Raw genomic sequence first — 14,184 nt, forward strand, 5'->3', positions numbered from 1 at the left:
CATCATGACCTCAGGACTCCGGAACTCAATTCCTCTACCAATAAAAGCCAGTACGCCATATGCCTTCCTCACCGCACTATTTACCTGGGTGGCAACTTTCAGAGATCTGTGTACATGGACACCAAGATCCCTCTGCTCATCCACACTACCAAGTATCCGACCATTAGCCCATACCCCATTTTTTTGTTATTCTTCCCAAAGTGAATCACCTCACACTTAGCTACATTGAATTCCATTTGCCACCTTTCTGCCCAGCTCTGCAGCTTCTCTATATCCTGATGTAACCTGCCACATCCTTCCTCACTGTCAACAACTCCTCCGACTTTCGTATCATCCGCAAACTTGCTCACCCAACCTTCTAACCCTTCTTCCAGGTCATTTATAAAAATGACAAACAGCAATGGTCCCAAAACAGATCCTTGCGGAACACCGCTAGTGACGGCACTCCATGAAGAAACTTTGCCATCATCTACTACCCTCTGTCTTCTTCCATCCAGCCAATTCCTAATCCAAACCTCCAACTCACCCTCAATGCCATATCTCCGTATTTTCTGCAGTAGCCTACCATGGGGAACCTTATCAAACGCCTTACTAAAATCCATATATACCACATCTACCGCTTTCCCCTCATCAACCTCCTTCGTCACCTTTTCAAAGAATTCAATAAGGTTTGTGAGGCACGACCTGCCCTTCACAAAACCATGCTGACTATCCTTGATCACATTATTCCTATCCAGATGTGCATAAATCCTATCCCTTACAATTCTCTCTAAGACTTTGCCCACAACAGAAGTGAGACTCACCGGCCTATAGTTACTAGGGTTATCCCTACTCCCCTTTTTGAACAAGGGAACCACATTTGCTCTCCTCCAGTCTTCTGGCACTACTCCTGTAGACAAAGAGGACATAAACATCAAGGCCAATGGCTCTGCAATCTCCGCCCTTGCTTCCCAGAGAATCCTAGGATAAATGCCATCAGGCCCAGGGGACTTATCAATTTTCACCTTTTCCAGGATTTCCAACACCTCTTCTCTACATACCTCAAAGCCATCCATTCTACTTATTTGTGACTCAGTATTCACATCGACGACAATGCCCTGTTCCTGAGTAAATACTGAAGAAAAGTATTCATTCAGTGTCTCCCCAATCTCTCCCGCCTCCACATGCAACTTCCCACTACTATCCTTGACTGGACCTATTCCTACCCGAGTCATTCTTTTATTCCTAACATACCTATAGAAAGCCTTAGGGTTTTCCCTAATCCTACCGACTAAGAACCTTTCATGTCCCCTCCTTGCTGCTCTTAGCTCTCTCTTCAGGTCCTTCCTAGCTACCCTATAACTCTCAATCGCCCCAATTGAACCTTCACGTCTCATATTGAGATAGGCCGCCCTCTTCCATTTAACAAGGGATTCCAATTCCTTATTAAACCACGGCTCCCTCGCACGACCCTTTCCTCCCTGCCTGACAGGAACATAATTATCAAGGACACTCTATAGTTGCTCCTTGAACAAGCTCCACATATCATTTACACTCTAGCCTTGGAGTCTACTTTTCCAAGCCACACATCCTAAGTCATGCCTCACCGCATCATAATTTCCCTGACCCCAGCTATAACTCTTGCCCTGTAGTACACACTTATCCCTCTCCATCACGAGAGTAAAAATCACCGAATTATGGTCACTATCCCCAAAGTGCTCACCTATCTCTAATTCTAACACCTGGCCTGGTTCGTTACCCAGAACCAAATCCAGTATGGCCTCACCTCTTGTTGGCCTGTCTACATATTGTGTCAGGAAACTCTCCTGCACACATTGAACAAACACTGACCCATCTAACGAACTTGAGCTATAGCTTTCCCAATCAATATCAGGAAAGTTAAAGTCCCCCATAACAACCACCCGATGACTGTCACTCATCTCCTGAATCACCTTCCCTATACTTTCTTCAATGATTCTAGGACTATTAGGAGGCCTGTAAAAGACTCCTAACAGGGTGACCTCACCTTTCCTATTCCTAACCTCAGCCCAAACTACCTCAGATGGCAAGTCCTCATCCATCGTCCTTTCCACCACTGTAATACTATCTTTGACAAGCAATGCCACACCTCCCCCTCTTTTACCCCCACCTCTGACCCTACTAAAACATTTAAATCCTGGAACCTGCAACAGCCAATCCTGTCCCTGTTCTAGCCATGTCTCCGTAATAGCCACAACATCGAAGTCCCAGGTACCAACCCACGCTGCATGTTCACCTACCTTATTTCGTATACTTCTTGCATTGAAGTATGCACACTTCAAGCCACTTTCCTGTTTACAGGCACCCTCCTTTGAAATTGCTGCCATGTTCCTATCCTCCCTACACTCCAGGCCCTGCACCCTGAAGCTACAATCTGGGTTCCCATGCCCCTGCAAAGTTAGTTTAAACCCCCCCGCAAGAGCACTAGCAAACCTCCCCCCAAGGATACTGTTGCCCGTCAGGTTCAGGTGTAGACCATTCTGTTTATAGAGGTCCCACCGTCCCCAGAAAGAACCCCAGTTATCCAAAAACCAGAATCCCTCCCTCCTGCACCATCCCTGTAGCCACGCATTTAAGTGTTCTCTTTCCCTATTCCTCGAATCTCTATCACGTGGCACGGGTAACAAACCAGAGACAACAACTCTAACTCTGAGCTTCCAACCTAGCTCCCTGAAAGCCTGTCTAACATCCTCGGCACTCCTCCTACCTATGTCGTTGGTGCCAATATGGACCACGACTTCGAGCTGCTCCCCCTCCCCCTCCAGGACCCGGAAAACACGATCAGAGACATCACGTACCCTTGCACCTGGGAGGCAACATACCAAACGTGAGTCTCTCTCGTTCCCACAAAACCGCCAATCTGTGCCCCGAACTATCGAGTCCCCAATTACTACTGCTCTGCTCTACTTCACCCTTCCCTTCTGAGTAACGGGGACAGGCTCCGTGCCAGAGACCTGAGCCCCGTTACATACCCCTGGTAAGTCATCCCCCCCACAAGTATCCAAAACGGTACACTTGTTCTTGAGGGGAATGGCCGCAGGGGGTCCCTGCACTGGCTGCTTCCTCCCAGTCCCCCTCACTGTCACCCATCTATCTGCCATCTTTGGAGTTACTACTTCCCTATAACTCTGATCTATGACCCACTCTGCCTCCCGAATGATCCGAAGTTCATCCAACTCCAGCTCCAGTTCCCTAACACGGTCTTGGAGGAGCTGGAGATGGGTGCACTTCCTGCAAGTGTAATCGGCAGGGACGTCGATGGCATCCCTCACCTCATACATGTTGCAGGAGGAACATTGCACTGCCTTCACTGCCATTCCTCTAAAGCTAACTTTTATTTTAAAAAACAACTGGGTCTAAAGAATACAACAAGCAAAATTCAGCACTTACCTACTTACCACAACAGATGTTATTATTAGGTTAGAGGAGGAGGGCGGGTGGGAGGCACTACCCGTGTAGTGCGTCGGGTTCCTCTCCTTCGCGCTTTTAAAGGGGGAAAAAAACATACCCAGGTAAGCTTACACTAACTGCTTCCGGGTCTCGGCTGCCCCTCTGGTCGTCGTCACTTCCCCCTGGTGCTCCCGCTCTTTCTGTGAAGAGAGAGTGAAAGAGAAAAAAAAACACCGCTGCCCGCTACCGGAGTTAGAGCTGTACTGCTACAGGAAGTTGATGCTGGAATTGAACTGTCAATAAGTTACTTCTACAGAAACCTCAACACCCTGCAGAGGAAATATTCTATAGTGAAAAACAGGCAATGAGTTTGGTACTGGCCTTAAAATGTCTTAACGTTTATGTAACAAACAGTGTGTCAGAGACGGATGTGTACACAGACTACAATCTGCTGAGATTCTTAGAACGCTTTAAAAACAATAATACGACAGCATTTCGTTGAGGCCTTTTATTACAGACGTTTAGTTACAAATCGTGTGTCTTGCGGGTTGTACGAATATAACAGTAAATGCATTATCGCGTATTTTACTGATCAATTATGGATGAGATTCGTGTCTATTCAATGGTTTAAATGTACGTGGGAAGAAGTTAATATGAACTTAGACTAAAGTCATATGTATGTCATGCTAATATCATTAAGGAATAGAAAAAAATGAAGACATCTTTTCGTTATGATGGGAAGTGTTATGAATTTGGAGGTGAGTACTGTACTTCAAGGAGAGTGAAAGCTGGCACAGTCCACGAAAAGCACAGCGTGCACTGAAACATTAAAAATGATATGGTTCTGAAACAAATTGCTGAGCTGAGTTGACATGTTACACAACAAATTCAAATCCGGCCAGACAGTATAGATTATGTCCCAAGATACACAACTGTAATTGAATTTGAATATTACTGTTTTAATGACACCAAACCAACGAGCCCGTTAGATGTTATTGGGGTATAAAATCAGGCATTTTGGATAGTTAGATAGAGCGGCAAAGAGCACAATCAGACGGTGCCCGCGGAACGACTCTCTGAAAGGTAAGTGTTCATATGAAATCTGTGAAGCAGAAGACCGACGAAAATGAGACATGAAAAACTACAGAGCAATACACAAAGGGACGACCGAAAGCTAGCTGGGTTTGAATGTTGCTTTTTTTTTGCTAAAATTTATCGGGGTTGAGAACTTTCTTGCTTGCTTCATAATATTGTTGCAGTTTGGGAGGTAGGTAAATATATCAAAGGAGGTTTACAATGTCGTAAGCCTTTTTTTAACTTGGAGTTAAAGAATAAATTATTACTTTTTCTTTAATGCGTGGGATTTCGGTAGTTCTTTGTCACTCAATATTTGACAGATTACGAGGCGAGGTGAGCTTTGCTGTGCGTCTTGTTTAAATTAACAGAAGAGTTTACGCCGAGTCATAGTACTATTGATAATTGTCCCTTGTCAAATAAATTTAAAACCTTGCAGCATCATTCAGAGCCTTGAGACTGCTGTTGAGAAATAGAAAGAAGCAATTTGGTATCTATGTGCCTGGCACATAAAGATTGCAGAAGGCCATTCAGCCCAAACTATCCTGTTACCATTTGAAGAGTTGAAATGATCGAATGTTGGCACGTTTTGCAAAGGTACTTGTTCAATCCACCGAGTTACGGCAACTGTACGACGTTTTACTGTGAGGACACCTGGAGTACATTGTGCTGTTTATGTTTCTGCAACTGAGAACGGAGCAATCTCCATCACATGATTTTAATGTCTGCTCATTATCTACGGATTGTTGTGTTAGTCAATGTATTCAGATCTGTTGCAGGGGGAGAGGCGGAGATGTTTCAGCCTCTGTATTGGGTTGCACAGGGACAAGAAGAGATCATTCACCTTCTGGAGCATGTAACTGGCGCACAGGAGAAAGTCATTCCACCTCTCGAGCCTATTTTACGGGAACTGAAGGAGGCCATTCAAACTCGTGATTCTAGTAAACGGAGACATGCTTAGATTGTCAGGCCTCTGCAGTTTGTAACAGTGCAACAAGAGAAGGGTTACACTCAGTAGGAGGAAGTGGATATCCATCCTCTCACATCTCGATAGAATGATGCTGGACAGGCATAGCAGTCCAGGACCATCCGAGGAGCAGGACTGTCGCCTTTTTGGGCAAGAGCCCTTCATCAGAAACATCGACTCTACTACTCCTTGGATGCAGCCTGACCTGCTATGCTTTTCCGGCAAAGCACACTCGACTCTGACCCCTAGTGCCGGCAGACTAACTTTCTCATGGCCTCGCAAATCTGTCATCCAAAAGTGTAGCCAATCATCTTGCTTGCAGAATTACAGAGAGGGAAAAAAAACACAAATTTATTGTTCAGATTTTTCGAATGCTTCACACAAAGAGGAGAAAGGCTGTCAGTCAAAAGAGGCTCAAAGCTACGAGAAAAGGCCAGTGAGTCCCTAAATTCAATGCCACAGGATCAGCAGGAAGTACACAGTTATTCGAGCCTGTTCTTCATGAAGAGCAGAACGAGGACATCTATTTTCACAAACTTGTTACACAGGAGCAGGGGGCAGTAATTCAACTGATTAAGACTGATACACAGGAAAGTCAAAAGGCAAGTAAGAATCATATTAACCTGAAAATGGAAGAGGCGAATCATTCCCAACCATTCTGGACTCCGGCAGAGGAGGGGCATTGCTTTGCTAAAAGCAGAAATATATGAACACCTTGCAGCTGCAGGAGTTTCTATCCCGCTCCACTATCCAATAAAACTATGGCTGATCTGAAGCCGACACTTCATTGCATTTCCCAGAGACTCCCTTCTCTGCAGATTCTGTTTAATTTATTTATTAAGTTGCAGACACAGAAGTTGTAATCCATAATTGGTCACAAAAGCCCTTGGTCTTCGACAATATCTATATCAATTTCTACAATAGTACTTTCAGGAAACCATTCCAGCATCACCAACAATTTACCAAGACCACAATTAAGTCAAACCCGACTCAAATACAGGTGAGAAGCTTAGTCTAAATCAATAAAGATGAGGAGAATCCTCACTTTGCTGAACAAGGGATCAGCAGACAGTGCTGAAAATGTGTTGCTGGAAAAGCGCAGCAGGGCAGGCAGCATCCAAGGAGCAGGAGAATCGACGTTTCGGGCATAAGCCCTTCTTCAGGAATGAGGAGAGTGTGCCAATCAGACTAAGATAAAAGGTAGGGAGGAGGGACTTGGGGGAGGGGATTAGGAAATGCGATAGGTGGAAGGATGTTAAGGTGAGGGTGATAAGGTGAGGGTGATAGGTCGGAGTGGGGATGTGGGCGGAGACGTCAAGAAGAAGATTGCAAGTTCGGAAGGTGGTGCTGACTTCGAGGGTTGGGACTGGGATAAGGTGGGGGAAGGGGAAATGAGGAAGCTAGAGAAATCTGAGTTCATCCCTTGTGGTTGGAGGGTTTCTAGGCGGAAGCTGAGGCGCTCTTCCTCCAGCCGTCGTGTTGCTATGGTCTGGCGATGGAGGAGTCCAAGGAAGTGCATTTCCTTGGTAGAGTGGGAGGGGGAGTTGAAGTGTTGAGCTACGGGGTGGTTGTGTTGGTTGGTCCGAGTGTCCTAGAGGTGTGCTCTGAAATGTTCCGCAAGTAGGCGGCCTGTCTCCCCAAGAGAGAGGCCACATTTGGTGCAGCGGATGCAGCGGATGTGTGTGGAGGTGGAGGTGAATTTGCAGCGGATATGGAAGGATCCCTTGGGGCCTTGGAGAGAAGTGAGGCGGGAGGTGTGGGAGCAAGTTTTGCATTTCTTGCCGTTGCAGAGGAAGACACCGAGTGTGGAGGTTGGTTTGGTGGGGGGTGTGGACCTGACGAGGGAGTCACAGAAGGAGTGGATTTTTCGGAACGCTGATAGGGGAGGGGAGGGAAATATATCCTCCATCGCCAGAACATAGCAACATGACGGCTGGAGGAAGAGCGCCTCATCTTCCGCCTAGGAACCCTCCAAGCACAAGGGATGAACTCAGATTTATCTAGCTTCCTCATTTCCCTTCCCCCCACCTTATTCCAGTCCCAACCCTCGAACTCAGCACCACCTTCCTAACTTGCAATCTTCTTCCTGACCTCTCCGCCCCCAACCCCATTCCGGCCTATCACCCTCATCTTATCACCCTCCTTCCACCTGTTGCATTTCCTATGCCACTCCCCCAAGTCCCTCCTCCCTCCCTTTTATCTTCGCCTGCTTGGCACACTCTCCTCATTCCTGAAGAAGGGCTTATGCCCGAAACATCGATTCTCCTGCTCCTTGGATGCTGTCTGACTTGCTGCGCTTTTCCAGCAACACATTTTCAGCTCTGATAACTCCAGCGTCTGCAGTCCTCACTCTCTCCATCAGCAGACAGTGACGACCACAGGCGTTGAACGGAATGGCACAGAACATGCTTCATAAACGTGTCTCAAGGGATCTGTGCAGCACAGAAAGCTGTGCAGTGAACACCAATGAAGTGATCTGTCAAGCTGGGCGATTTTTATCTCAGGATGCAGAGCTGTGCAGACCACTCTAATGCTTTGCTCCATAACAATGTGTTTGGAAGACGCCCAGAGTCAGCAAATTTGCAGCCAGTGTTAAAAGTAACATAATACACAGCTTCCATCAAGTTATAGCTCTATATCTCCATTGTGCTATGAAAAGGGGTGCTGTAGGTTTGAAAATACTTGCAGAGAGAAGTGTTGAAAGAATCAATTTAGTACAAAAAGTGGGCGGGTTTTAGGATATTCAAAGTGAAATGGAGATTCATAGACAGCGTCAAGGAGGCTTGATATCAGATGTTTCAGAATGTTCAAATGGAATACATCTTGTAATATGGACCAGTGTTCCATGAATGATGTGCGAATGCGATATTGGTGGGAGTTTAAATGATGGAGATTTTTCGGTGAGGATTTGTTCTGCAGCATTGAAAGTGGAAGTGACGTCAAAATCACTGATATGAATCGAATAATAATTTATCTGAGTGTCATATTCATTCAGTATGGGTGAGGAATCGTCTGCACGAGGCGGAACTAGTTTCGTGGTATTATCTTATGGATCCCACGTCATTTACTAAACACCCGGCTCCATGGTGTTCCTCCATTTAATGCCAGGCCGATTCTCCACCCATCATGACTGGAGGTACGCACCATTGCCCGGATGCCCCTGGATATTTCTTGATCGCTGGCACTGCTGCCATTGTTAATAAGCCAATAGGGACACGCTTGAGATTTCTCAGTTCGGATCTGCCCTGCAAAGTTTACCCTGAACATGGCAGGCTAGTGGAAATAGTACGACGTTTTGTCGACAGTGGCACGAAGGCTCTGCTGGATGGGCTAGTGCAGAGGAGGACATTCTGTTCCCAGAGAAGGCTGCAACACCAACGTACCGATCTCACCACCAAATTCAGTGCACTTTCTGCGGTCTGAAGACATGTCCAATCGTAGACGAGCAGCATCAGTAACTTTCCCCGCTCTGGCAGGATACGTGCTATTGTGTTTTCTCTGCTCCCTCACATTTACAGAACATCAGTTGGAACACCTACCTCTGAACAAGGTTCATGTTCAACCTACCACACCACTGCATGCAGCACTTTCCTTACCCCTCCAACGATCTCTCACGCTCTCTCTCTTACACACACACACACACACACACACACACGCACACCTTCACCATATTCCCACGTGAGTACAGACGGTTTCAGAGAATGTTGCTTTTGGAATTTTCAGAATCATGCCACTTCTAAAATTTTGTGCATGTGTTTGATTATGCAATGTCGCAGATAATGTTCTAATCAATTCACAGTTTCTGTACAATGTCAGTTCCCGGTATGAAAAGCAAGGGGAAGGAACAGAGTCGATTTTTTTTTTCAAATCGCAAATGATTTTATTCCATCATGAGGCTCGTCAGCCCGTCAAAGATGCCGTCATCCAACAAGATAATGACAAATCTGATGATGTCCTGTCTTCCATATTATTTTGTGGTCATGAGTATAAAATCACAATTCGTACTTCTGATTATTTCGCTTGCCTAAACCTATTGTATTCATCCAAAGACAACATCTAAACATTGTCTTATTATGGAATACAATTTCAAGCAGAGAACATTAATTTTGTCCTCAGCCATTATCTTGAACGTTATGTAAATTGCATCTACTACTCTGTTATCAAATTTTCTATTTTGCTGTGTCATTGACTATTTCTGTACAGAGCATCTTCATGGCCTCCCATGCTGAACAGCAGGTTTATGATGCACAGGGTGGCCAAAAGCGCAGATTCAATTTTCCTCCAGTGATAGCGGTTACGAGGAAGGGTATGCTAGCTTAACCTCACCTCTCACGTGAGGTTTCGTGACTGTCAAGTTAAACAACAACGAGTGGTTTCTCTTTAATGAGATACCAGGCCCTTTGGGTCGCGAATCTATCTCAGTTCGCACTGCTAAACTTTCTCAACATTATCATTTCATTTTTCTTTATATTCCTGCATGTTCTCTTCATCCACAGTGTAATTTTGTACCACTGCAAGCATTTCACCCGTATTGCACATTCATTTGTACTACCTGATAATTCCAGACTCCATTATTATTCCTGATTCTATCTGTCTGTGCCTCAAAAATATTAAACATCTCTGCCTCCAATGCTCTCTGAGGAAGAGCGTTCCAAAGTCTCACAACACTCTGAGAAAAGGAAATAAACCTCCTCCGCTGTGTGTGAACATACTTCTTTTGTATTTTTAAATGACAAAGCATATAATTAATAAAAGACGATAAAAGAAAATTATTGCGAATGCTGCAATCTGAAACCAAAGGAGAAAATGCAGGACAATCTCAGCAGGTAACTCAGTATCTGTAAGGAGAGAAAAGAGATGACATTTCGATCCTAACTGACCCTTTCTCAAAGCTTTGACAAAGGGTCAGTTCGACTCGAAACGTCAGCTCTTTTCTCTCCTTATAGATACTGCCAGACCGGCTGAGATTGTCCAAGGTCATAATTAAACGTGAAATAGTCTAAAGAGGTTTCAATTCAATTATTCCTCAGATAAAAGACTTATGTTGTGAAGGTTGAAAAGGTTACGTTTGGAATGAGAGGTGATCTTAATAAATCATCGAAGGTCTTGAGGAGTGGTTGGTCAGTTCAATACCCAATGGATGCTTTTTTCGTGAAAACTAGGCATTGAATTTCTACAGTGTGGAAGCAGGCCATTCGGGCGATCATGTCCACAACGACAATCCACAAACAATTCCACCCACACCTCTCGCACTCTCATGTCTCTGAATTTCCCATTACTATTGCACATAGACACTATGGGCAATTTAACGTTGCCAATACACCCTAAAGTGCATATTGTGGACAATGAGAGGAAATTGTAGCTCAGGGAGCAAACTCAAACAAGCACGGGGAGATTATGCAAACTCCACAATCATGGTCACCTGAGGTTGGAATTGAGACTGGCTCATTGTTGCCGTGAAATAGCAATGCTGAGCCCTGTGCCACCACGCTACTCTACAAATCTCTGCTCGTTATGTGTGGCTGGCTAAAGGAATTCTCCTGAATTGTTTCTGTCACTGAATCCGACCCAGTCTGAGAGTTTTGTCATTGGTCATATCACCACGCTGGTTTCATTTATAATCTGCTGTGAAACGAAGTGCAGGGTGAAGAGGAAATGAAGTGACACTTAAATCTCGTTTAGAAAAGGGATGATAAGAAATTCAACTCGTTGTAATTTATTCAAGTGGGAAATCCCTTGCCCAGGGGTTGGTGTGACCTTTAAAATTATATCGATGCTGAATTCATTCGAAATTCGATAGACAAAGGAATGATAGAAAATTGTGTATTCATAGTAAAGTGTAGCTGTGGCCATAAAAAGGTGAACCATGATCTTATGTACTGGTCGTTTGGTGTCAAAGGGGCAAGTGAGTAGTCGTGCCCCTCAGTGCGATGACCAACTGTTCCACTCAACGTTTCGAATCTGCAACACAGGAGCAGATAGAGGCAACTTTGATGATTCGGTGTACTTTGAAAAATATTTTTGGAAAATCCAGCGATGTCCAGAAGAGACCCGCACCTCACCCCGCCCGTTCCCATACGCACACCCCGTGGCCCACATCGTTCTTTCCAAGCTTCCCGTCTTAGCTGCTTTTGCTCCAGATGTCGGTCATGCGGCAGAACTACATTCACTGTCATTTGAGCCCACTTAACCATGCTTCAAACAAAACCTCTACTCTCCTTCAACACAACCTTGCACAACATGATCCTCGGGTAACTAACCAGTTAATTTCCAATACTAGAAGAAAAGAACATACGAAAAGAGAACAGGAAAGTACGATTCCAACACGCAAGTCTGACCTTTCCTTCAATGCGGTCTGTTCCAGGGCTCAACTCCAATTTCATCTCACCTCCTTTAATCCCTGAACTCGCTCATATGTCAAAACTCAACCACCTCGAGTGTAAATATTTTCGTTGATCTATACTCCATAACGATCTGCATTACTGAATTCCAGACTTTCGCTGTCTTATGATAGTAGGCATTTCTTTGCAATCTGATTAAAATCGACGTCTGTATTCTGTCTCAGTGTCCCCAAGTTCGATACTCTGCTCAGAAGTGGAAACAGCCTTCTCAACATCCTTCTTGTCAATCATCTTTTGTATCGTGTATGATTCCAGACTATCAATCGTCATTAGTTTAAACTACAATGCATAATCACCTTACTATTGTTGACAACGTCAGTTAGTGATTCCATTCTAGGAATAAGCGTCATGTCCTAACGTCGTTACTTCCTGTACCAGCATGCTGATGTTATGTTTCAGACACAGGAACACCCCAATCTCTTCTCCGTTTTTGAAGTCTCTCGATATACGTGATTGCATGGAACTGTTTTAAATTGGCTGACCACATACTTGCTTGGAATGAACTCAGCTCTCAATTTTTAATACAATCAATTATCTTAACTGTAAGGCACTTTCAGATTTCTCATATCCTTATTCCAGCATGATCTCCCACCTACCTTTGTGTAACCCACAATTTCAGATCTGTACTGCGCATAGCCTTCTCCTACAAGTCATCGGTATAGAGTGTAAATAATTGATGCCATTAGACTGATATAAGTAGTACTCCAGCAGACGCATCTATCAATCCAATAAAGAGCCATTAATCCCTACTGTCATTCTTCGTGTCTTATCAGTCTACATTCCATAACTGTGCATTATCCTTCATAATATAAGCTCCTGTCTTGTATAATAGCTGACAGGCCTGTATTTCCCAGGGATTTCCATATTTCGTTTCTTGAACAGAGGAACAACATTCAAGTGCATACAATCATCCCGTAGTGCTCCCGTCGAGATTGAGGATGCAAAGGTCACTGGGATAGGACCAGCAATCTCATTCTTCGCTTCTCATGGCAACCTTGTAAAGTGTACATATCGTGTCAGACCCTGGAGATTAATCTATCATGATACTAGAATTTCCAGTACATCCACTTTCTTAATAACAATCTGTGAAAGCCTATTAACCTCGTCCACTGTGTTTTCACTGTCAATAAGATCGATCTCTCGATATTGAAACAAAAACAAACATACATTCAGGGAATCCTCTATCTTTTCAGATTCCAGCCACAGATTCTCTCCAATATCCCTGATCAGCCTTACCCTGACGTTGATCGTTCTCTTCTTCCACACAGTAGAGAAGAACGCCTTTGGATTATCCCTCATTCTTCCCATCAAGGATTTTTCGACTCCTCCTCGCTCCCGTCATCACCCATTTTTGAGTTCTTTCCTAGCTACCCTGTGCCAGGTCGTTGTTTCATCACCTTTACATACACTTCCTTCTTTCTGTTCACGTGTAGCTTCTCTTCTCTTACCATCAAAGGTGCCATCACCTTACCATACCTTATCTGTCACAGTGGGAAAAAGCTATCCAAGAATCACAGCAAATGCTCCTTAAATAATCTCCACATTTCTGCCTTGCATTTCCAGGAGAACAAATGTTACCAAATTATACTCTACAGCTCCTGTCTAAAGTCAGTTCAATTCTAAATCCCCACTCCAATTAAATAACTTCCCTTCCTGTCCGTTCCTATTCCTCTCCATGGCTATGGCAATGGTGAAGCATTTGTGGTCACAATCGCCGAAACGCTCTCCCACGATATATCTGACACTTGGCTTGGCTTGTTCCCTCGCACCAAATCCAAAATTGCCTTTCTCCTACTCAGCCTATCTACATATTTAGTCAGGAAACCCTGCTGGGATAATCTGGCATAATTGACTCCATCCAGACAATCTGCAATCAGGAGGTTCCAATCCATATTGTAGTCACCCGTAACAACAACTCTCTTATATCTGTACCTTTCCAAGATCTACTATCCAATCTGCTCTTCCATCTCTCTGCTGCTATTTGTTTTTTTTTGCAGAAAACAACCAACAAAGTGACTTCTCCTTTCCTGTTCGTGACTTCCACCAATACTGACTCAGTAGACAAACCGTCCTAAACAGTCTCGTTTTCTGCAGCTGCAATGCACTCTCTAATTAGCAATGCTACTTCTTGATCTTAACTGACCTGATACAATTACTTAACGAAGGAGCTCTTCGAATCCTATACCACCTAATTAACACACCAATTGGCTAAAAGGTAAATGATATACAGGTAAAAATGAATAAATTCCAAAAATATTTCTAGAGAAATGTTAGTCAGAATCATTTGCTGAAGTTTCCAACCTGTCCTGGACTCCAGCATGTTCTGACTGCGAC

The sequence above is a fragment of the Chiloscyllium plagiosum genome, unplaced genomic scaffold (assembly GCF_037043375.1).
Source record: "Chiloscyllium plagiosum isolate Xiang-an unplaced genomic scaffold, Cpla_swu_hap1 HiC_scaffold_21, whole genome shotgun sequence".
Classification (NCBI taxonomy): domain Eukaryota; kingdom Metazoa; phylum Chordata; class Chondrichthyes; order Orectolobiformes; family Hemiscylliidae; genus Chiloscyllium; species Chiloscyllium plagiosum.